This window comes from Lepisosteus oculatus, chromosome 14 (genome assembly GCF_040954835.1).
Source record: "Lepisosteus oculatus isolate fLepOcu1 chromosome 14, fLepOcu1.hap2, whole genome shotgun sequence".
Lineage (NCBI taxonomy): Eukaryota > Metazoa > Chordata > Actinopteri > Semionotiformes > Lepisosteidae > Lepisosteus > Lepisosteus oculatus.
In genome coordinates, this window is record NC_090709.1 from 52,215,979 (window position 1) to 52,242,039 (window position 26,061).

At 35.6% G+C, this 26,061-nt stretch overlaps 1 long non-coding RNA gene across 6 annotated transcripts in view; it reads left to right on the plus strand.

Moving 5' to 3' along the window:
* LOC138242706 (uncharacterized) overlaps positions 1 to 26,061 on the plus strand; it is a 32,813-nt gene continuing 6,752 nt past the window's right edge. Inside the window, exons 1-8 of one of the 6 annotated variants that reach the window (XR_011191661.1) lie at positions 2 to 126; positions 2,415 to 2,499; positions 9,302 to 9,724; positions 11,078 to 11,326; positions 11,967 to 12,097; positions 13,395 to 14,184; positions 15,211 to 15,382; positions 22,534 to 22,613. This is a non-coding gene — a long non-coding RNA (uncharacterized lncRNA). Of the gene's footprint in view, positions 127 to 146; positions 191 to 468; positions 558 to 2,414; positions 2,500 to 9,301; positions 9,725 to 11,077; positions 11,327 to 11,966; positions 14,185 to 15,210; positions 15,383 to 22,533; positions 22,614 to 26,061 lie in introns of those variants that run through there. The other 5 variants (XR_011191660.1, XR_011191659.1, XR_011191663.1 and 2 more) reach the window with 5 other exon arrangements.

Sequence of the window (26,061 nt, forward strand, 5' to 3'; positions counted from 1 at the left end):
TACTCCCTGTTCTAGTCATGATAAAACTCGAAAGTGAAAGGAAATGTGTGTTTATAAAACTCCAGCGCGGTAATCCCCTTCACCACCTTACCGATTCGCACCACAGAGGAGGACCGGAGGATACAGGTGAGATGATCATTTGTTTCGATCAGTCACAATCTCAAACTCAGCACAGCCTTCGGACAAGGAGGTATCGTGTGGCGCAGATTGCTGGCATGTTAGATTTCTGCTTTAAATTAGTCTGAACTAATAATAGTTTTGAAACTAACAGAGAGAGCCCCCACTCTGGACCTGTTTCAAGTACAAGAAATGAGATTAGTTTGGAGTCTAGGCTTTTTTTGTTACTGACAGGAGATTTAAACGTAACTATCGAAAACTCCAGGATAAAGGGCGCCGGACAGGATAGAGCTGTACAGCTTGTAACTGTCGCTTCCTCCTGTTCAGATACAGCTGTAGGAACGGTTTTAAACAGACTCGCATTATACAGAACGCTGAGTTCACCGCATTTAACAATATGCAGCGATCGAATGGATTAACCCAAGTGTCTCCAACCTACGGTATCTTTATCCGGCCCGAGAACAGAGGAAAGCGTCACCACTACATGCTTACGCGCAAGTGTTAAATTAAATAACCTTTACCTCAGGTTCACGTTTGTTGTGCTTGAGTTTTCTTGCATTGTTTTTTTACATCGAAATGTCAGCTAAGTGGAGAAACGTTGACGAAGAGTGCCGTATTTTTAATGAGAAAACTATTTCGTGATTGAAAGCAATATAAAGCGTTGTGCTTAATACGCAGAGAAACCGTCGCTGTTCTCAAGGAGTATAATATCCGAAGGCATTACGATACGAAGCACAGAAATACTCAGATGTGATTGGCAAAATGATTTCAGATAAAGTAGAAGCACTGAAGAAAACACAACAATCAGAATCCATTGTAAGGGCGAGTTTCAAAATAGCACGTCATAGCTAAGGCAGGGAAACCATTTACTGATGGGCAGCATATACAAAGAAAAAGTTGCTTTGCTCGAACAAATATACCTGTCATCTAATACAACTGCTCGTCGCACAGAAGACCCGGGAAAAAACGATTATTTTGCACTGTATTCATCATCTTTCATCAGCAGGCTTTGTGCGATAAAAAATTACAATTATCTGAAGTAATGGATAGTGACAGTGAATTTTATACGATAGTCCTCCCTTAATCATCGTCAGTTTAAAAACTTCCTATCTGAAATCGAAAGTGAATATCCGGACGTTCCGTACCACTGAGGGGTTCGCTGGATCAGCAAACCCAAGTGCTAGAGATTTAGTGAATTACGCACAGAATTCGATATTTTCATGACTCAAAGGACACGACCTATTCTATAATTTCAGATTTGTTTCAAATTTTATAATTTCAGATTTGTTTTCACTCGTAAAATCCTTCAGACAAAAATTCTTCAGACAATAATTCTTTTTGGACAAACAAGTGGCAGCAAACAATTTTGTTCAGTTCGCAACTTGTGAAAAGTACAGAAATGAATGTGCCGAACCTTTTCCGATCCCGTTCACTTTAAATGTGATTTCACATTTGAAGCAGAAATTTCAGGACCGTTTTCAAGATTTTAACAGTATCTCACAGAACATAAGATTGTTCAAGAACCCTTTTGCAAGTGAAGTTGAAGATCTTCAGCCTGAATTGCCACTCGAAGTAATTGACTTTGCTGCGAATGACTTGTATAGGGATCTGTTTAAGGAAAATGATTTGTTAAACATAAATCACTGCCTGAAAGGTGTTTTAAGAACATTCCACGAGCAACTTTTCTAAAGTTTTCTGTCTTCTGCCTCCACATTTTGTGTGAACAAACATTTACAAAGATGAAACAGACATTCTGTCACTGAAGCAATTCCAAATATCGCATTAAATTTGCACACATGTATGTGAATATTTCTTCTAGTTTTATTTGTTCATTTGAATATTACAATATAAGGGGTTTCATTTAATTTATTATAAGTGTAAATTGTGTTGTTTATTACGTATTCCTCCATCATAAAATACCTACCCTCCCTGTGTCTGGCCATCTGGCCTTTCTTCCGAAGGAAATGTGGCCCTCGAGGAAATTAAAATCTGATTAGGACTGAAAATCTTTTTTTCCAGTCAATCTTTTTTTCCAGTTAAACAGATTCAAGAAATGTTCTAATTTCATTTTCAAATACTTTGAAACAATACAAAATCCATAGAAGTGTCTCCTCCCACATTTACGTTAGAGAAATGGGTATCTGTTTGCTTTAAATTAGACATTTTATCATTTCTGATTTCTCCTCTTATCGGAGAAGCTACAGATATAAAAATATTTAACCTAACTGACTAACACAAATGCATTTTTTTGTGGTTAAAAGCAACATATAATATAGCTGATTTATTGTGCACACCAGATCATCGTTGTAGAACTGAGCTGTGGTCAGGACCAGAGGGGAACCGCACAGAAATTGAATCGTACTGACCGATTCCAGCACAAAGGTAAGCGAAGGAAATCACTCCTAATACCAATTGCAGAGGACTTGGCAGCTGAAATTAGTCGCTATCTCTGCACTAAAATATATCCTCTGTTGCAACAAACACAAACAGCTGCTGCCGTCTAGAGGTTACTACACTAACCAAGTTAGTACAGTGCTAAGCAGATCGCAAGGGAAAGTTCTGAATGACGGAGAAACGCATTACTGAAATAATATCGTTAATATGAACTTAATTTAAACATTAGTGACTGTTAATATACTGTATTGAAATATAAAACTGAAATTGTATTCCAGTCTTGAAGCAAGTGTCATCATTTTGATCATTTGTGATAGATTTCTGGGAGACATACTGTGACGTAGATTAATATTCTATGGAGTGAAGTGAACTAAAATCTAGGCAAATACACCTTAGTAAATGGGACTCCTATAATGTTTTTGCTTTCTTCTAGTTCTGCTTCTAATAGTCCCAGTAATCCTATGTTTGCCTTCATAGTATTTCATATACATAAATGTAGCTGTCAAAATCTCAACATTGAATAGTTTGGAAGCGCAGATAGAATAGATTAGTAACGATGGCACAAGTGCCCAGAAATGCAAAGGTGTTTATTGTGAGGATGTGTCTTTCGACCTTTTCGGCTCATGATTACAAGACAGGCCACTGTGTCAAGATCATTCAATTTCAACGAACTTTCAGATTTAGCACGCTCTGCTTAAGCTCCGGAGTACTTAATGCGGTACTATCAGGAGATCATCTCCAGCTCTGAGTTCAGATGCAACGAAAACTGCTGGGGACCAAAAAAAGCTGGGGACCAAATGAACTTGTGTTTAGTACGGTGCTGAGGGTTCAGCATCGTTGTTGTTCAAATTAGCAAGAACTGCCGGTGCTCTGAATCAGAGCTTTTCAATTAGTCTGTTCAGTGCGTTAATATGTCAGCCATAATTATTCATTTATCTGTCTTGTGTTAATATATAACTGAATGTTCTTGGCAATTTAATGTTAATTTGAATTTAAGAACGGCATTTATATTGAAATAAACCAGAGAAGGTAACTGCTTATGAGATACTCAATTGCATTTAATCACAAACGAACAAACGATAATAGCAGGTGCGTGTTAAGCTTGAACATGTATTATAGCAGTTTTTATTTCCATTGATAAATTATACTGATTCATACAGAGATCCTTCAGACAAATAAAGCAAACACATTGCTATTTCGGTGTTATAATAGGCATAAGCTACTTTTGTGTCTGCAATAATTTTAACGTAAGTGTTATGCAACTTCAGGGGCTGCATTTGTTGTAATGTTTGTTGTACAACTCATCTACATTAAGAGTTTTTAATTAAAATAAAGGCGCGTAGTGCATTTTCCTTACAGCTGAGTGAAAACAAATGTTACACAAAGCATCATGTAATGTCCAACAGCGTTAGTCATTTTATTTTTTAAATAGAATTAACATCAATATGTGGATTTGATCTACAAAAACAAGTTACATTTACAGCTCTAAAAAGGAAAACTTAGAGCTCTGTAACAGATCTTTTCAGTTAATTGCTGTTCCTCTGATCTTGAAATTTTAAAACCACCTTTTCCTTGCCTTTCATGTGGTCTGTGTACTATTCCATTAACAGCACCGTCACTGCGGCATGTGCGGTCTTGCTCAACCTTGTTACCGACTGGATGGGCCTCCTGTTCGTCTCCAAATCTTTCCGCACATTTCAACACCATTATTGTTGGACCACAGCCACAGATATGAGAAAGGACACTGTTCCAAAGAATTGTCTTAGATTATCACTTTTAATAATATGTTTTTTTTTCTTTAACTTACCCATACCTTTGCCTATACAGTACAACTTATTCTTTGCATCCCCAATATCCCTGCTTTCCCTGAGAAACACAAGTGAAGAGTCAAATCCCAAAGAAAAATACAACAAATCTATTCAATTAACTCCCAGATGTAACAGAACACATGTAAGAATTACACTCCATTTCAATTTGTATTTCCTTGATTTCAGTTCTCTTCCCTCCCCTGGTTATCTGAAAAATGAACTATCACATACAAAAGGGTTAGTGTTAGGTTAAACATGCATTATCTGTAGTACAGCTACTGATAAAGATAGATATTAAACTTCATTATTAACATATTACACTTTTATTAATAAATACTTGTATTGATAAATAATTGTTGTGTCTGGAAAGCCCCTCAAGTATTGTAGGTAAATTTTACAATAAATGTCAAGCTAAAGATGCTAAGTTCATCATTTAGTGAAAGTATCATTTCCACTATGTTCAGGAAAGTTCTAATGGGATCCCGTGCTTAGTCCGCTACTGAGTTGCTTAAAACCTGTGAAGAGGTGGTTTAAATTAATCTACTACTACAATAATATCTAGAGGGCAGCAGTTGTTACTTTGGGTTCATTGTAATTCAGGACAGGTTCAGAATGGAGCTGTGGACAAATTTCAGCCATGTTCATTGCATTTGATCTTAAGTTTGCTCACTAGTTTTGCACAGGCTGAACTCCAGTTGGTTCGCTGCTTTGGGGTCGATACAATTGGTCCCTTGAATTATGCCACCAGGAGAAATTATTTCCAGATTTGTGTTTCTTTTGTAAAACCCAAAGCACTGGAAACACATTTTGCTGAGATTAAGTTAAAAATAAGGATATTAAATTATCAAAACATTAAACAAGTGAGATCCCATGTAAGTAGATAAAGTCTCAAAACCATCCTGTTTTATTGTTAATTACGGTTAAACCAGTAAATCTGAGATACTGAAGTTTGGAAATATGCAGTACATACTACAATGTTGACAGATAAAATTGTATTATTCAAAGTTTAAGGCTGTTTTAAATGCACAGTGGAAACAAATGTAGTGAGACTGAAACAGAGCCCTTCCTGTAGTTGTGACAGTGTGTCCCTTACTATGAAAATTAAAACAAGCAGCTATGCAGTTGTTGGACATGTTAATATATCTTGTTGAATGGAGAGTGCAATTTTTATATTGAATTTCTCTGTGCAACTGTCTGGTGCTACAGCTGCCTGTCAGTTCCCAGGTGTGTGAGTCACTGTTCATATGACACCACACTACCCAAATTAATTAACATTCCTACATGGCAGAGTCACAGTGGAGCCTGTGTAACATATTTTCTTGAGAAGAGGAAGGTAAGCAGTCCTTTTCCTCACAGTGAGGATAGTTTTACATGGGTCAGCTCTGCTGTTATTATCAGGAAAAGACAGGTGTGGAAACATGCTCACAAGCGAGTCATGAACACGCAATGTATACACATTGGATAATATGAGCACATATCTTCTAGACAATTCCTGGAAATAATAAAAACATTAAGAAAGAAAGGCAAAACAAAATGTTAGATTATACATCTATTAGAGCAGAATGCAAATCAGGGAATGTTATATTAGTTTCAATTTAAGCTGTCAACCAGGCCTCAACTGTCTGTACTTACAAAATTAATACAGAATGTTTCAGGGGACATTATTCCATCTGGAAATGGCCTCTGGACATATGACAAACAGGAGTACTAAAAGGTTAAAATCACATAATATAGTAATAGTAAGGCCTCATTTGGTATACTGTGTACACTTTTGGTCACCACACTAAAACAACAACAACAACAACAATATATATATATATTCCTGTTAGAATTAGGTCTGATAACTACCAGATACAGTTTGGGACTCAGGAGAATGTCCTACACTGACAGACTGAAGGACCAAAGCCTTTATGTCTCGAACAGAGAAGATCAAGGAGTTTTGACAAAGTATTCAATATCCTCAAAGGTACTGACAAATTCATCACAATTAAATACAAATTAGAAGACACAAGTGAGGACTACATGGAAGTATATGTAAAGCTGAGAACAGGAAGCTGTGCATCAGATGGTTTTGTAGGGTTGCCTGAATTTTCAGTAAATCATGTACAGCACATGTGACTAAAGGTTAGGCACTGCTGTAAGCACTTTCCAGCACAAGACCAAAACCATGTGTCCGAGGTTTCTGAAACACCAATAGAAGGATAAAACAGGTCTTGTGATCTGGTGTTTATCACCACACCAACCCTTAGATGACCATATCCTCTGAAAACACAGCCAGTTTAATGTGATAATTACCACTGTGCTGAATATTCCTAATTCAAGATAAAGGTGAGGTTGATCTGTGTGAATTCAAATCCAGATTCCTTCAGTTTATTAAAACAGATGAGTTTATTAGAAATACAATTAATACAACAAAGGCCTTTGGAAAGGAAAGTGGAAATGGTTGGAAATAGAGAATTTGAAAAGTGCAAGTTGCTAAGTTATAGAGTAGTGTTAACAAAGTCAAATTCTAATTTGAGGCAGAAGGCATCATGTTACATTAAGTCTTTATCAAGATAAACCAAACACAAAGTTAATAAATACATATATATATTAAGGAACAGTGCAAACTAAAAAAGCTTTGCGTCCGTATTGCTTATGTCTTGGATAGCGGGGAAGTAGGCATCATCTGGTGCGGATTTGTTAAGTAGAAGACTGCTGTGACTCTGCTCAGAAGCTGATCCAGAGTTGCTGTGGAGCTCATGTAGATGGGCTGCTGGCTGGAGTGGGTGGAGCAGTGGATCAGACTTTACTCCTCTTGTCTAGCTGAGCTCTTTGTTACTTCTTCTCCCTTGTCTGCTGACTTCCTTTAGACTTGACATCCACTAGTAGGACCTAAGGTCTTCTAAAACTTCCAGACTTCCAAAGTGTGGCTCTTGGCTTGCTCTATTGATTAGCCTCAGACAAAGACATACCAGAGTCTTTTCTTCCAGGGTTCTGATTGGCCAGTTCAAACCTGTGATTTGCATATCTTGCCTTCAGAAATTTTTATTGCTTCTAACAGGAAAGACAGGATAAAATATCCAATAATTGAGAAAACTCAAAACTTCTTCTGAGTAAAATTTACAAAGTTAATATTAGATTATTAGATTTCTGACCTACTCATGCTTTGCCCATTCATTTGATACCAAACAAGTACAGCCTGTTTATTTCTGAAATGATAATGATGAATTATATTGTATTTTAATTTAATAATTTAGGTTTAAGCTTTCGTAAGGGAATGAAACATGTGGCAACACATCCAGTACTTAATATAGTCTTTTATCAATACAGAATGAAGGATGCAATTTTAATAGGTCAAAATTCTGACTTGCTTTACAAGCAATTGGAGAGGATTGTATCCTCATGTATTCACTAGACTCAAACCTGGACCCTCAATCGATGTTGATGGATCAGAAAAATCTGAAAAATCCTTACAGTAATGCTTGTTGTAACCAGGATTCCGACTGTTCCATCTGTTTAATTATGAATTGCTCTTTAATTTAAGACCATACAAGTGATACAGTAGTTACAGGCATTTGCTCAGATATCCATTGTTTCTCTTAGTTTAATGCAGTTGGTTCTGTTTCTTTTAAATGTGATAAATAAAATATCTATTTATGGATGATTTTAAGGTATGTTTGGTCAGTTCCTTTAAAATGAATCTTAAAAAAAGTCCTTCTTGCATTTCTTACTAAGTAGTGGCCCTTAAATTATGGCCTTGTGTCAGGTGTTGGGAAATCACCTCTCTTGACTTGAGAATCACTAGCCCTGTTTTGTTCTTGGCTAAATGGTTTTATGTCTGTTTCAGTACAATTCTTATCTCTCCTTGAGAGAGGTTCACAGTCCTTCTAGCCTTTGTAGAAACTCAAAGAATAATAAATTCCCCATTATTCAGAGATGCAGGCATGCAGACTTGTTAGCAAAGTGTGGAACAAGCTAGACAGTAATATGGTTAAATTTAACAGCCTGTGTGACATTGTGTGGGTTTTAGCGACACCTTTCACCGGTTTCAGGCTCAATATCCCAGACAGAAGTAGAAAGTCAGCTTGTAGTCGGTCCATACTTAGCTTTTCGGAAGGTTTTTAGGGCAAATGTTAAAACTCAGTTAAGGATTTTATTTCTCTGAAGTAGAGAAGAGAGGATTATCTGAGCTGAAGGCTCATGGTCCTGGCATGAATGCTTGAGTAGCCACTTGAGCCTTTAATATAATGCTCCTAATTAAAGGTGATGATGATTAGAGAGATATTCACTTGGCTGTTAGGGAAGAGTGATATTGGTTTTCTCGTGTGGGGCCCTCTGGTGGTGATTAGAGATTTGGGTTGTGATTCGGGAGGTGAATTTATTTTGTTTTCTATGTGACACCTGTCTTTATTTTTCAAGAAACAGCTGAATGAGTCCCCAGATCAATTAACTAACTACCAAATGGGAAAATTAGCCAAATGGCATTTTTCATATTTGTATTGCTCTAATCGAGTATAACCATAGGCAAACCAGTTTTCCCACAGGTCACATTTTTATGCCATCCAGTCAGAGCTGACTTCATGGTTTCAAATAATCTTGCATAAATCAGACCTCTGTCTACTCCCTTAAGTTATTTGTGATCACAAAATAATGAATGTTGCCTAGCTGCTGTTGAATCAGGAGTTAGTCACCAACTTATAACACTGTTCCATTATATAATCACTTCCAAGTTATGACTTTGACTTATAATGCAAATTTCAGAATCAATTTGTATTGCTGGTTCAAGGAATTGTGATAATGTGTAAAACTAATCAATATACATTAACTGTTGACAGCTATAGTACGTATACATGTTTTTACAGTCAATTTGTTGTGGCACAGGTATCCTGAATGAATTAATAAGAATCAGAACCTATAGAATTTTTACAAAATTCACATAGTATAAAATAGTGAAAAATGAGTTAATGTATTCTTAAGTTAGTTTTCTCTTATTTTACCAGGAGCAGAATAGGCATGATGGCAACTCCACAGATATTCATTGAGATCCAGAATGATAAAGTTGTACTCAATGAGAGGGCAGCTGAAGTTCTGTCAGGAATGACAGGTGTTGCAGAGGTGATTGGCATTGTGGGTAAGCACAGGACTGGAAAGTCTTACCTGCTGTCTCGGTTCTTTAATGAAGACCAAGGATTCAAAGTTGGACATGGAGTGGAAGGATGTACCAAAGGCATTTGGATGTGGTCCAGACCACACCCTTTCCACACAAATGCCTGTCTCCTGCTTCTGGATACTGAGGGATTGGATGACTGTGAAAACAGGCTCATAACTGATAAGACTATATTTTTACTGACAACACTGCTGTCCAGCAGTATAATCTTCAACATCAAAGGATGTATCGACAGAAGCGCTATTGAAGAAATTCTGTATCCTTGGGAAGAAAACATTTTAAACTATACAACAATATAAATTACTAAAAAAGAAATCTTGAGCTTTACATAATCCTCCAATTTCATGAGCAGATTTAGTTTTCAGTTTAAAGTGAATTCTGGGGTGAGCTGTGGTGATCTTTGTTTATGCTGATTTGTGTCACCCATGATGCCCAGTACTGTTACTGTACCAGCTGTGTGGAGTTGTCTAATTGGAGAATTAGTTAATATCATTGCTGGGTCACTTCACTTCACCCCTTTCAGTACTGAACCACAAGTACATATGTGCAGTCAGAGTGTTAATGAAGTCTGCTGTAAAATATTTTTTATAATCTTATGACAGCTTCTAATCATATTCTAATCATATGAAACTGAAACTGAAACAATCTAATTATCTAGAACTGCAAAAGTCCAATAAAAGCCAAAATAAAAGCCAAAATCAGATTTCTGGAGCATTTCAACAGGACATTACAGGAAAAAAAGGACAATGAAGACTTATATTGGAATTTAAAACAAATATCAAAATTATTGTTTCTGACTAACAAAGAGATTATAAATAAGAAAATATTATTATCCATGTTTAAACCAGGTGGTGCATTGGCACTGTGATTATCATTGCAGCCTTGCAGCACTGGGGCCCTTGGTGTAATTCCTGGGGTGCTCTCTGCATACTCTTTGCATGGGTTTCCTCCAGGTGCTTAACCAAGTGGTTTGGTAGAGTTGGCCCTGGTGTGAGTGTATGCCCTGTGATGGATTGATGTCCTGTCCAGGGTGTATCCTGCCTTTTGCACATTTATTCCTGGGTAGGATCCATCTCTCCTGGGACTCTGAAATGGACAAGTGCTTATTGTAAGTGATGCAGTGTTAAGAATTTTTCAAATAATAATAATAATAATAATTGCTTACACTTATATAGCGCTTTTCTGGACACTCCACTCAAAGCGCTTTACAGGTAATGGGGACTCCCCTCCACCACCACCAATGTGCAGCATCCACCTGGATGATGCGACAGCAGCCATAGTGCGCCAGACCGCTCACCACACATCAGCTATCAGTGGGGAGGAGAGCAGAGTAATGTAGCCAGTTCATAGATGGGGATTATTAGGAGGTCATGATTGGTAAAGGCCAATGGAGAAATTTGGCCAGGACACCGGGGTTACACCCCTACTCTTTTTGAGAAAGGCCCTGGGATTTTTAATGACCACAGAGAGTCAGGACCTCGGTTTTACGTCTCATCCGAAGGACTGTTCAGTGATTTAAAAATATCAGCAATGTTAAACTCTATTTTTTAATTAAAGGCCATTATCAATGTGACGTCATAGATTTTTTTTTTGCTGAAACCCACTACAGCTGCCTCTTACAAGTTGTACATCAGATGTCTCTCGTCAGTGAGGAGAAAAATAAGTCACTTAAAGATTACCTTCCGAACTTGTTCTATATACTGATAAGAGATTTCCAGTTTGAAGAATTTGATCATGATAAGTTTAAGGACAAGTTTCTGAATGCCTTGGATAAAGAAACAAAGACAAAATATAAGGAAGTCTTTGACAAAACAGAAATTCATATTCTGCCACAACCAGCTCTTGGGAAAGCGCTCAAGTAAGTATACTTTTTATTTATATATAATAATATAATAAACTATTCAGGAATTGCCAAATACTTAAACATTTTGTTCTTGTTTTTGAAAGTTTGCTGTGCTTTATATAATTTCTCCTTTCCAGTGTGTGTACAGTATTTGAAAGGAAGGGTCAAATATCATCTGTACTCAACAGACTCTGCTTACTTCTGTCTGTAATTTCCTCTCAAACTCAAACCTTCTGTTTTTGTTGTCCCCTCACATCCTTGCTAATGTATTAGGATTTGTTTTGGTGAGGAAAAAACAAGTGAGACACAATCTATTCATAGATCATCTTTTCTTCCTTATTTGCTTTTCACCTCTGCTAAACAGTTTTGTTTTCTGTCACTTAGTCTTACCCCTGTACCCCTATTATTTTGATTTGCCTGACATCATAATATGATATTAATTATCACTCGAATTATTATAATAATTATAACATTCTACTGTTCCTAAAATCCTATTCTATCTTACCTGATGGATCCACATTTTAAGTAGTAAACTATAATTTATAAATTTAAGTAAACTATAATTTCTATTTACATTTCTTTATTGTATGTAAGTTTGGTAATAAGAGCATGCTTACTTAAGTGTTTTTAACATATGTACTTGATTCTTCTTCAGAAAACTCCCGGAAATGAAAGATGAAGATTTAGACCATGACTTTCTAACATCACTCAACACCTTTGTGACCACTGTTCATGATAAACAGTCTGCTCCCAAGGCAGTGAAAAGTCTCATCTGCACACCAGGAGGTAAAGCCTTCACAAGCAGCTCTGTTAAATGACAGTGGATATTCAGTTATGCGACTGTTGTCAATTACATCTCTTGATTTTCTTGTTCAAATTCTAAAAATGGAATGAGCTGACGTAAAAAAGCACTTTTTTTAGCACTTTGGCTTTACACTTTGGACAGTACACCTGGCTGAGGAACTGACAGTGCTGGTCGGAGATTAGTGTTGCCTCCTTACTGAAGAAGGATGAGCCAGAGGAACCTGCTGCAAAGGATGTTGGGGTGGAGGGAAGGGTCTGTTACATTGGCACATTGAAAATGTCTCCATTTTCATCCTTTGTTTTAGCATATTTATGGGACAAATTAACCTATTTTATACTGGGAGGTAATAAAATAAAACACATGGTTTTGGTTCCCCAGAAGTATATAGTGTATTCAAGAGTGATCATTAAATGAGTAAACTAAGATGTCAATGCATAGAGAGACTTGGCTGAACCCATGTTCCCAGGCTATAGGGTGAGGAAACTGTAAGCCCAGTTCAGAGAAGAGTGGCTGAGGGGCTGGTGCAGAGGTGGAGACAGGGGGAGGAATGAATTCATGAGCAAGGAGGAGAAAACGTTTACGTTTACAGTATATACACTGATATAAACTGATGTCAGTGCTGGTATACATTAAATAAATAATAGTAAGGAAAAATTGTCACATTTTGTAGCAATAATGTTTTGTGATTGTATGTATGATTCTTCTTCTTATAATACTTTGAAGAAACTAGAATTTAAAATGCAGTCCTCATCAGAATTCAAAGAACGAATAATTACATTGCAGATTTCTAATTGCAGTTTCATTTTTATTCCTCAGTTTCTGGTGAAAGATGTGATATTTTTCCTGAAAATACATATTTGCTTTGTTACATTTTCATGCAGAATGTGTTTTTTTTAAACAGGGACAACCAATGAATTTTTACATCATTAATGTTTCAAATAATTCTGAATGTTATCACTGCAATTGTTGCAATACTAATGTGTTTCATTACTGTATATTGATAGTAATAATATGAAAAGTGTGTTAATGAAAGAATGTGTATTTTTTAATTAAGGAAATTACTTCAGGAATGCTCACAAATTAGAGCAGCTGAGGGAAAATCCATCTTTGTTTTTAATGTAAACTACATTAAAAACTAATTTTATTAATTTCTGAAAAATCAGTTAACCAAATGTAAAAACTCGTCTCAGCACTTATTTTACTGCTGAGAATATAAGAAATGAGATATAAGCAATCTTCTGGGAAGAAGTCAAAATGTAATCTCACCCCCTTCACCAGGTGGAAGAAGATTTCCCAGAGAGAAAGAAATGCTTCTGTAATATCAAAAAAGTCCATGTGGCCACTGACAGCAGCACCTGGAGGACACAAAGGTTCTCCAGTATTGGACTCATTCAGTGAAGAAAGGAAACTCAGCCCCTTGGTCTTTAATTTCCTTTGACATGTTGCCCCAACTTTATGTCTGGGAATGTCAATCAGATGTGTCTCTTAATGCCTCAAAGTGCAAATATGGATCTCACACAAAGCATGATAAATATTAATGTTTACTGCCCTGTAATATTATTAAATATTTTTAAAATCCAGGAAATATTACAAAGAACTTTTCATTATTTTATTAAGTGTTTGAGGCATTAAAAGCATTACAGGTGCTGTCAGTTCCAGTAATTACTGGTTGTATTTTTATGGTTTTTCAGTATAAATATACACATTTTGTTTGTTCTCATTTGCTTAATCTCAACATATCACCACCTGACATTACTCTTTTCCCCTCTGTGAAGCCTTTGTGGAGCTGGCTCGCTCCTACATCAACATGCTGAACAAACAAGACAATGTCTGTCTGACAGTAGCTGCTCTGGAAATGAATGAGGCCTGGATAAACAAAACATTTCTATTAGCAAAAGATAACATGGAAAATATTGTAACAGAGATGGAAGTTCACCTTCCACACAATGAAGATGCACTGTGCAAAGACTACAATGAAAAATGTGACAAAGTAATTGAGGAGTTCATGAAAAAACTGGAATATACCAGCGGCACGAATCAAAAGGAATTAAAGAAGAAGGAGTTACAGGTAAATCTAAAAAATAGTTTGTCATTAAATACTAAATACTAAATTAAAATATCAGTAGAGAATGAATACTGTACTTGATTTCATTGTTAAATAGTTCTAACTTGTTTACTTTGTTTATAAAAAGCATACACAATTGCTACATATAAATATCAATAAGGCTGAAATGCTAATATTTTCTGAAAACCTGAATATCTCCCATCTTCCTAAATAATTTTTTAATCTAGTGAAAATAATTACACTGTTTATTGAAGAGCAATGAAAGTATAAGTGTCTAGGTTTTACATTAATAGCTACTTCATTGCATACATGAATATTAATTAGTCAGCAGATAGGTGTGTTATATGTTCTTTGGGATAGCAAAATACTGAGCTCAAAGCACAGATGACCGATGTTAACGAGTTCCTTAGAAATCTGTATAAAAAGCCAAAATACATGGGTTTTTTTGATGCAAGAATGGTGAAGGTTTGCCCTGCTTGAGTAAAACAAATTGCCTGGTTAACAGCAAGACTCATTCATGCCATCAGTAGTCCAGGAAAAAAAGACCAGACAACCACAGACGTATTTACTGATCTTTAGGAAGTGATGTAATAGAGAATTAGAGTACCAGAGGTTAAAATCAACTGTGTCACATTAAGGAACAGCAATGCATTGCAACACATTCACTAATATTTCCCAAGTAACATTCGCCTCCTAAATTAATTTTCATCATGCCATGCTGTGTGTTGTATCACATTTCGCAAAAGTTTTTCAAATTGATTTATCATTAACAGAAAAAGAATACATAGATGCACAAGTTTGATAATAAAATAAAGGGAAAAGTGACATTATGGTTTTGTATGCCTTAGTAGATATGGTCTAGTGCAGAAAAAGGAAAGAACAAAGTGTATATCTTCATTGAAGTAGCAAACATATTGTTAATTGAAACTTTAGGAAAAGCACTTTAGGAAACCTGTAATTATTGTTTATATTCCCTTTTCTTTGCTTATTAAAACATGAATTTCCATCAAATTTTACCATTCCACTTAGAAACTGAAAGACCAATGGCTGAATGAACTTTGTAAAAAGAATTGCATGAAAAGATTTACGAATCTAAAGGATAAATACACTAGAGGTCTTCAGAATCACAAAGACAAAGAAATATTTAATGAAACAATGAAGAGCATAAAGAAGATCAGAGAAGAATACTTCAGGTTTCACAGTAAGTTAAATTGTCGGCTCAATTTAATTGAAAACAATACTTTTAAAGTTGTTTTATCAATTGTTACAGTTTAGGTCTGTTTTTTTAAGAACATTTCAGTACACAAAGAATGAGCTCCCATGGTGCTCTTAGTTTTTGGCCTGACGTGCTTTGTGCACTTGAGTGTTTAAACTCAGTGTTTAAACTTGTTTCCACAAGGCTGTACCTTTAAACTGTTGCTTGGTATGACTGCGGACCAGCAATTGACTTTAAGTTGTCTTGTGTCTTCCACAAACGCAGCAGAAATTTAATTCTCTGCTCAAGGATCGTGGTATATTTATATGATACAGTATACAGTATATACAGAAGCAGCCATTCAAGGTTCACAGTACAAACCCGTACAGCACGCAACTAACCACAAGCCACCTCGGCATATGCCACGGTACGTGATTGGCTGTCCAAAAATACCGACAGGGGCACTCGTGGTGCATTGGTCAGTAGTGAAAAGATTTAATCATTTAATCTGTTTACTGTGCACATTTTAATCTGCTTAGTATTGAATATTTATATGGAATTTTACCACTAAAGGGAAATTTTAGTAGCTGAGCATAAAAAGAAGAGGAACATAACGCATCTGAAGGTCATAAACGATATTAATTTAGGAACATAAACATATTACTGTATGTAAACTGTACTGTATATGGCTGGTCTTCGTATTTTAAAGAAAAAATACACACCAGTATTCCATTTCTCCCTAAACATTTTAAGCATCAAAGTCTTACAGTACATGTGGTTATTTTGAAATGTTTTTACTTGCTCCTTCTGACCATATTACTGTACATTTATATACTTCGTGAAAAATTGATATTTTTAACCTTTGCTAATACGCTCGTTATCGGATAAACAAAAGCATACTTTTAGAATTGGATAAATAGGGAATATAAAATGGATTTGTGTATCTAAATAAATTAATAACGGTATAGCTATAGTTCTATATTGATATGTGTATTGCTGTTTCAGTGCATGTCTTATGATTTGCCTTGGCGGCATGACAGCTTAAGTGACTGATGTGTAAGCATGAGGTTGGATGTTTCAATCCAGCAATCTCTGTGAGTTTTCTTTTAACAAATAAACATTTCTTTGAAAAACTAAAATAGCAAATATTATGGACACTACAGTATATTGACATTTTTTATATTGCTAAATATCACATGTTCGTACCGTATGTACACAGTGGTACCACAGGTTGTAGGGCGTAAATCCACATGAGCCCGAAAGCCCTACATTAACGTTGTGCATTCGCCTGGCGCTGCGCGGTTTACATCTCTCTCTGCAGGAGTGCTGGCTGTGCCGAATTAAACCGGTTTCACTGGTTTTTTCAAAGTAGGATAGGACGAGTCTTCCAGCAAAAGACACTCCACCTTCCCACACGGACACATGTTTTCTTAGTAAAACAGGTTCACAGTGCGAAGCTGTGTCAGTCTTCTGTGTAAAGAAAATCGGTTTGAACACCATGGGGGCTGTTTTTAATAAGCTGCTGAGTAAAGAATAGGAATTTTCCTGCTGTCAGCAGTATTGTGTATATAGTTTTTTGTACAGGCTGTGAAAAGTTTCACAAAAAGAGGTCTTTAAAATTAGGCTGGTCAAATGATTATTTTAATTCTTAAAAAATAAATCAAAAACAAGATATAATGTTGTGTTCCTACTTAGACATTGCACGACTTTAAAAGCTTAAAAAACAGGTTTCGATAGTTATTAACCACTTTTAAAAAATGGGTGATTTTTCTTCCTCATGATCAGCTTAGAATCTCTTTTTATGCTGTAAGGTTTTTACTACTTAATTAAACGTTTAAAATACACGAATTTCATAAACACAACACACGTTTCGATTAAAAAAAATAATATTCTGTTATCTTCCTGGTATGTAGAACAGATCAGCAGGTTTTTTTTCCCGTATCAGAGGCTCTGAAAACAGTGTGCTGCCCACTGCACTGTGTCAGAGGGAGAGGTAGCATTGGAAAGGAGAAAGCGCAGAGCTCAATAATGCACAATGGCTGTGAAGCACCAATTGCGTTCATAACTTAGTGTTTAAAATTAAACAACGTCAATAATTTTTTTGACTTCTAAGTCCCTTTATTATCATCAAGCACAGGTTTCTTTTTTGATGCCATCGTTAGACAAAGCAGGAACTTATTGTACTTTCTAATGACATTACATGTGGAAAGATTACAGATTACAGATTTTAATCGTCTTTAATTTTGTTATACATTTTAGAAAAGTTTCATCTACGCATACACCACAAAACTATTTTCGATTGTATTTCTGAATGCTATGTATAAAAAAACTTTTGAATGGCTGCATCTGTATTACAGACATTTACAACAAAGACATATCATAAAACATTTACATATATTGTTAAGTTATTACTTTAAATATATACTTTAAATTACTGTAAATATATTACTTTATTTTATATAACACCTTTACAACTGGCATCTCAAAGTAATACAGGATTCTGGCTATCAAATTCTGAACATATTGGAGATTGCTAAGTGTGGAGTTAAATAACCTAGTGAACAGGATGTGCATCTATTAATTGTATTGAAAAAAGCCTTTCTTGATTTCTCTAGTTCCTAGTTTCTCTATGTTCCCTTTAAAATAAACAATTATCCCACAATGCTGTGTACTACATGGCCGGTAGGGAAACTAAAGGGAAATTTTAGTAGCTGAGCATAAAAAGAAGAGAAGCATAAAGCGTGTGATGGTCATAAACTATATTAATTTAGGAACTGCATCAGAGATATTTTTTTAACTGCATTACATTGGGGAGAATCAGTATAGCTTACATTTATATAGAATGTATAGAAATACATTTTTCCTGCATCAAAGTTTAACTCGTTCAGATTGCCCTACATTACAGCCCCAGTGCTGCAAGGTAGCAATGCTAACCACTTCACCACCGTTAAAAATGGATGGATATCTTAGTTATCTTTCTAATTCAGAGGTTTGCATGCATAATTTAATTTTGAGAGCCACTGAGACATCTGGTACTACTGTTGTATTTATGAAAAAAAAACATACAAAAAGCACACTAACAACTGTGCCATCCTATTCCTTAGTTAATACATTTTATTTTTATAAACAGTTAACATTTTTAGCAAAATATTTTGAATTATATTTACCCTATTTTTTCTTTAATTTTGTATTTAACTTATTTTATGATAGAAAGATTTAATGTACATTTGAACAATAAAAATATGGTATTACAAGATGTGGAGAAAAGTGCAACAATTTATTACAGTGCTAAATTTAATATTATTGATTACTAATAGTTTATGCTAACACCTAACTTTCTTAAGTAGATGTATTAAAAACAGGTGGGTAGCTGCATCAGCATGCATAGGCTGCAAAGGAACAAGTAATAGGTTTATTCCATGCTGAAAAAAAGAAGAAAGAGAACACAACGTTTCGGCCGTGGAGCCTTCGTCAGGTCTTGACACCTGAAGAAGGCTCCACGGCCGAAACGTTGTGTTCTCTTTCTTCTTTTTTTCAGCATGGAATACACCTATTACTTGTATTAAAAACAGGTTTGCCCAGCCTAAGAGGGGGGGTCAGCTGACACTCCTTCATACACTCAGGTGAAAAATTAATAATGCCAATATAAACGTCAAATTCTCTCTCGCTTTGGCGATTTTGAAAAAAGTATTGAAACAAGAGAGTGTGTGTTTTTTTTAATTCCTGGTGGAATCGGGCTTCCATTAGAATCAAGTAATAGGTTTATTCCATGCTGAAAAAAAGAAGAAAGGTACACATTCCATAAGAATCAGCACCCTTATATAGCGCCTTTATATAGTGCCTTTAAAGGTGGCTTCTCCTTGCACTTTGACAGATCGTCTTTAAATTAATTTTTGATTTAAAGTTTGACAGTAAATGTTTATATTGTAATGCATACAGCCTCCATTTCTTTATAACATTTTTAAAAATCGTTTGCGCAGTCTAAGGGGGGGGGTCTGCTCTCATTGACAGCTGACACTCCTCCATACACTTAAGTGAAAAATTAATAATCCCAATGTAAACATCGTATTTACAATTTGTTGATCATAAAAATGTTAAGTTCTCTAAAGCTTTCTCAGTCACGTACGATAGTTTACCCATGGAGCTGTGTAAGCATGCGAAGGCAGCAAAATATCAGCTAAATTTGAAGTTGTGACACCTAAAATATTATTAATAACCTTTTAAATCTGAAGGGAGATCTAAACGGATCCCCACACGATCAGAGGGCAAGACGGTGATTACTCATTGTTATTAAAAAAATGACTTAGATTCGAACATGTTGTGATATTTAGAAATATAAAAAAGTCAATTAATTGTCCATAATATTGCTATTTTATTTTTTCAAAGAAATGTTTGTTAAAAGAAAATGCATAGCACTAGCTGGATTTGAACAGCCAACCTCTCACTTAGAAGTCAGGCACTTAGACCATCACACCACTCACATGATGAGTGGAAAATTAAATATTTTCGTTTTCAAAGAATGTGGACCAGGGTAATACTTTGAGTTTACAGCTTGTCCAAGGTCATTCGTTATGAATACTATTAGTAATATCTTTGGTAAAGACTTTGATGGCGACAGCTCAAACGCTGTACATGAGAGGTTGAGCTTTATTAGCTCCACCTTGCGGAAATTCCAGATACTATTATTTTACTTGCGGTACCATGTGGTATTATGCAAGAATATACGGTATTAATACAGTATTATACGGTAACTTGAGTTATACCGCGACAAGCGTTATAACGCAGTATCGCCCGGTTGTTTTGAATGGCTGCTTCTGTAACTCCACCTGGCGGTTTTATACGGTGATTCCGGATACTATTAACATAATCTAATTTCCAAGAGGTAAAATGTGGTATGACCTGAAATGAATTGTTATGACGCATGTTTGATGCAACATGCCCACCGCGTTGTACCGCAGTGTACCCCGCTTATTTTGAATGGCTGCATCTGTAGGACAAAATATTTAATCTCTGCATCAAAGCATGAAAAATGATGTTGGAAGCCTTTGTCATTGGATAAATTGAAAGCACTGGTCAGTTGAATTTACAGATTATTTTAAGAGCTCATCTCACATTGATTGAAACACTTGTGTGTGTGTTTTTTTTAAGTATGAATACTTATTCAATCAGTTATTTTCTGGTTTATATCCATCTGTAGAATTGGCTACACTTTGATATTATAAAGTATTTTGTGCAGATCAATGGCATAAAATCCCAATTAAATACTCAATTATTCCATATAGTAGCCCAATAATAGATAAATATATCCAACGGGAGTGAATACTTTTGATAGATAATGTATTAATTATATAAATAATGAGAAAGCAGCAGAGTGAATTCTGAGGTTTACAGAAATATTTGGGCCATTATTTTGAAGAAATGACTTCCATCATCACCATCAGAATGACAGTGACTCGAAACACACCATCCCAGCAAACCTCGAGTTATCTCAGCCAGTCCAAGTCACTATCCTGTTTTGCTCATTAAAACATCTTATTAAAGCATCTCAAGTGATTACGTTTTTAACTTAAAGTGGATGTGTCTCGGTACTTATGGTGACTTGAAATCAATGGAACACAAAGTAAGTTGTTGTTATAATCTGATCAAACGTATGCATAACTTACCCAGAAATAACATATGGACGATTTACCAGGAATAAAATAACTCCCCAGAGTTATGCAAGATTTACATAAATCCAACATTATGTAAAATGCTGACCTGGGCGAAATAAAGACTTATTAAATATGAATTTTCTTTTAGCTTTATTTACACATTTTAACAGACAGCCTCCAAGTAAAAACCAAATGCTCCTACCTTCTGAAAGTACAAACTGAAAACCTTGAAAAATGGGCTGAATTATTCTAATTATTTCCATAATCTTAGATGTAGAAGTCAGACATGTTGGTCTGTAATCACACTTGAGTCAGTTTCCTCACTCTTCTTGTGGCTGGGCTCTATACTGGCAGTGAGCCTGACTGGAGCAGCTGTTGGCTCATCAGAACCCCTTCACTGCAGAATGTTATTGTGCTCTTCTGCCATGCCTTCCTGATTTTCTTGTTGAATAACCTCATGCCTTATAGGAGAGTCAGGGCAAGCTATAGGATCACCTTGTATTCTGCATTTTACTGAATACTCTGGTGAGATTCTGCCTTGTTAGAGTATTCATTAATTTTAATTGATTAAAAAAACAATATAATCATTTCTTACAGGTGGTTAGTAATTTTTAAGTTAAAATAAAGTTTCCTTAACTCAGTATATCTTGTGGAGAAGGGGACACAGAATCTCAGTCTGGTTACCAAAAAAAAATTGTTCAAATATTTAGTTGTAAGTTTACAGTTTCTTTCCTACTGATGGCAGAGCTGAAATCCGATGGAAGTAGATCCCAGACACAGTCCAATGTTTTAAGCAAGCCTTCCTTCAAGCCAATTGAAAAGCAGTTAAAAAGGCTTACACATTAAGCACTAATACCTTCAACACTGTGCTATGGTTTACCTGTTCTAGAGAATTACCTTTATCAGTTCATGTGATATGAATGTCATGAATGTGAACTCAACAATCTCTCCTTTCTGGTGTGAGATAATAGCAATTTATTTAGGTTCTAGGACTCACAGAATACAAAGAGATTTCACTTCTGACAGCTTAGTCTTTCCTGTTGTACATGCAAAGATGTTCTTTCTATCCAAGATCCAAAACTGTATGAGATGTATCCGATTTGTTTGACTTTTAGTGCTGTCCTAAAATTATACAATCATTATTTTCATTTGAACTAACCTTTCATTTTTTTAATAATCCTGTCCTGTTGTATATTGAATCGACAAAACACTGTGATTAATGAATACAAAGTTTTGCTATTTTTTACTGGTGCTTGTACTGTATTACAGGGGTTGTCATGCATTAAGATTCCAAAACAAAAAAAAATTAAAATTTCTGAAAAATTCTCACTGAACTTAATGAACATAAAAGGTATCAGTCATTCACTTGAGAACTATACATGTGTTTATAAAGACACATTTTCTAAAGATTGTGTACATCTTTAAACATTGATATTCACAGGCTAAGTTTTTTTTTTAACGTGCTTTATGCTGTTGGAGTAAAGCACTTAAAATGTTTTCATTTAGGGTCTGATGATATAAGCAAGACTGTGTTTTCTGAACTTGGCACCCTTCACCTGGACCCTTTGCTTAAAGACTCCTTGAAGGTAATTGTCATTAAATTAAAAAACTTCTTATTGAATTGTTTGGTCCACCGGTTTACTGAAAGAGCTGTTACAGAATAGTGGTACTATTGATACAGATGCAGCCATTCAAAATGCGCGGTACAAACCCGCGGTACGGTAATCTACCCACAAGCCACCGCAGGGCAGCCAGTAAGTGATTGGCTGGCCAAAATGACCGACAGGGGCACTCTTGGTGCATTGGTTGGTAGTGAAAAGATTTATTTCATTTAATGTCTTTACTGTGCACATTTTAATCCGCTTAGTTTTGAATATTTATATGTAATTTTACCACTAATGGGAAATTTTAGTAGCTGAGCATAAAAAGAAGAGGAGCATAACGCATCTGAAGGTCATAAACGATATTAATTTAGGAACATAAACATTACTGTATGTACGTAAACTTTACTGTGTATGGCTGGTCTTGGTAGTTTAAAGAAAAAATACACACCAGTCTTCCATTTCTCCCTAAACATTTTAAGCATGAAAGTTTTATGAAACGGTACCCAAATATGTGATTGCTGTATAGGATGAATTTTAATCTTAAAAAATGATTTAACACGAAAATTAAGCTGTTTACATCTTCCGCCTGAGAACAGTCACCCGTTGCTACCCAATGCAGAAACACAGCCACTAACTAGCAAAGAGAGGACATTAGCTAGCCAATATGATAAAGAAATAAATGATTATTTTGTTTATTTCTTTTGCACATTTATTTGAACATTTCCATCGATTGTACAAGCACTTGTAAACTGTCCAATCCCTAGTTCATCAGGCATTTTCTTTTATGCTGCAGGCATTCTCCCGGTCTGGTGCCGGTCTGTGTCTTCTAGGATATAATGCCAGCGAACTCTTGTTTTTATGTCCACTATAACAGACAATCTCCTTTGCTTTTAACCGAGTGTCTAACCCCTCTGATTGGAGAAAAAAGACGTGCTGGCTTGCTATACATACTGTACCAGGAAGATGATTTCTTTCTATTTGAAACGTGTATTTTAAAAGTTTAAGAAGTAAAAACCTTACAGCGTACACAGATTTCTAAACTGATCAGGATCGTTATCTTTGTCTTATCCATATTGTTCACCACTCTGTCCAGCAAATTAATAATAAACTTTATTTTATATAGCATTTTAAACTAATAAGTAATTAGATTGCTTATAAACCTAATCACTTTTTCTACATAAACACAGCGTACTTGCTCTCTGAAAATGCTTTTTCTTTTTATTTAGGCTCAGATTTCAACTATAGATTGTATTATTATAAACTTTCTTGGAAAAATGTCTTTTATGTAAACCATGTTTGCTATTAATTCATTTAGGGCTAGAATATGTTCATTGTCTTCCAATCGAGTCGAGTTGACATTAAAAGCTTGCCACGCCCGGACTGTTACACCAACGCATTAGCATGTTAAAGCGATTTCATTGAGGAGCCTAGCTTTCTTAACTAGTAAGTACTGTACTTCCTTGGTTTTGGAGGGGGAGGTGTCTTTCGCTAGAAATCTCGCCCCCTTCTACTTTGAAAATACCTGTGAAACCGGTTTAATTCGTCACAGCCAGCACTCCCGCAGAGAGAGGGGTTGTACTCGTTAATGTCTTAGCCGGAACACATCATTATATCTCATTTTGTATTTCTATAAAAAAATCGTTTGCCCAGCCTAACACTATTGTTGTTACTGTTTTTATCCTGTAAAGCGCTTTGAGGAGCACAGCTTTCTCACCACTTAGATTACTTTTTGATACCATCCTTACACAAAGCAGAAACTTCTTGTATTTTCCGATGACATACAAGTGGAAAGATTACAGATTTTAATCGGCTTTTTTCTGAACCAGGGAAAATCTGATCATGTTTCTCTATAACAATAAAAAACTTTATTTTACATATCACCTTTAAAAGTGGCATCTCAAAGCAATACAGTAGATGGAAACCACAGATTACAGAGTAAATACCCAGACAAACGCAAACGCGTTTTTAATAAAATTATTTTATTCATTCAGCAGAGAGAGAGAGAGAGAGAGAGAGAGAGAGAGAGAGAGAGAGAGAGTAAAACCTGGGCGTAACAGCTGTTCCTATTTCTGATCACTTGCTCTCTGGATAAACGTCTCACCTGTCCTGTTCTTTGTTTTCCTAATTTGCTGATTATGCCTTCTGCGATCCACTCCTGCCCTCACACCTAAAGAAGACTATATTAAATTTCTTTGCGCGGTCCATTGTGCAATTAACCCTTGTATGTGCTGTCCTTAAGGTGATATCACATAAAGGTGATATGTAAAATAATGTTTTTTATTATTGTTATAGAGAAACATGATCAGATTTTCCCCAGTTCAGAAAAAAAGATCTAAAGTATACTAGTTTGTCACTAGTATACTTTTAATACAGTCTTTGCTGTGCTCTAGAGGATCCTTGTGATATTTCGGGATCTGGTTGAATGATAAGTGTCGCAGTTTAAATAATTTTCGTAGTTGGAAATTATTAAACGCTCTGTTAAAAGCAAGAGGGTTTTTGTGTCCGTTACAGTAAAAGAAAATGCCTGAAAGAGTAAGGCTTGGACAGATTCCAAGTGCATTTTTGCAATTTACGTTGCATTGTGCATTGTGCTGCTGTAATACAGTTTAAAATAATTAAAACTCTAAACTCTATCAGCTTTATTTATGGGTTGCAATTTTAAAAAAGTCAAAAAATGCAATGCAATTTAGAGCTTTCTGGCAAGAGGAGACACCCAAATTAATAATGTAACATGACACTGTTTGTGCATGAACAAGGTTATACTGCTATTTCCTTAGATACGCGATTAAAAAAAAAAACATTTAAATCCTTGGCGGAACACATTTCATAAGAATCAGTGCTTTTATATATCGCCTTTAAAGGTGGCTTCTCAAAACGCTTTACAGGATAAAAACAACAATAACAGCAACAACAACAATATTGTATTTCATTGCACTTTGACAGATCGTCCTTAAATCAATTGTTGACTTTTCTCTCTTTACTACTGAACTTGTTTGGATTGACTGAGCTCCCTTCTGTACCACCCAGAGTCTCTGCCCCGGGTGATTTGGTTTTTTTTTTACAGAGGGTAAAAAACTCTCTCTCTAGCTTGCCCTCCCCCCCTGTGTATTGTCTGTTTTTTTTGTGCTGTCCTTTGACAAAACAAGGCTCGCCAGATAATGTGAATCTAAACCTGTTTTTCTAGCTTTTAAAGTCGTGCAATGTGTAAGCGGGAACACATCATTATATCTTACATATGAAAAATACATAATATAGCTCCCAAACAAACGCAAACGTGTTTTTAATAAGATACTTTAATTCACTCATAATCCGACAATTTCAGGAAGACTAAGGGAGGACTAAAGGAATTGTCATCTGTTGTTGAAGCTCTGTGAGCTCGGTGACTTTGAGACCACTTGTTATCCCAGGTTGTTTGAATTGCCACAATTCA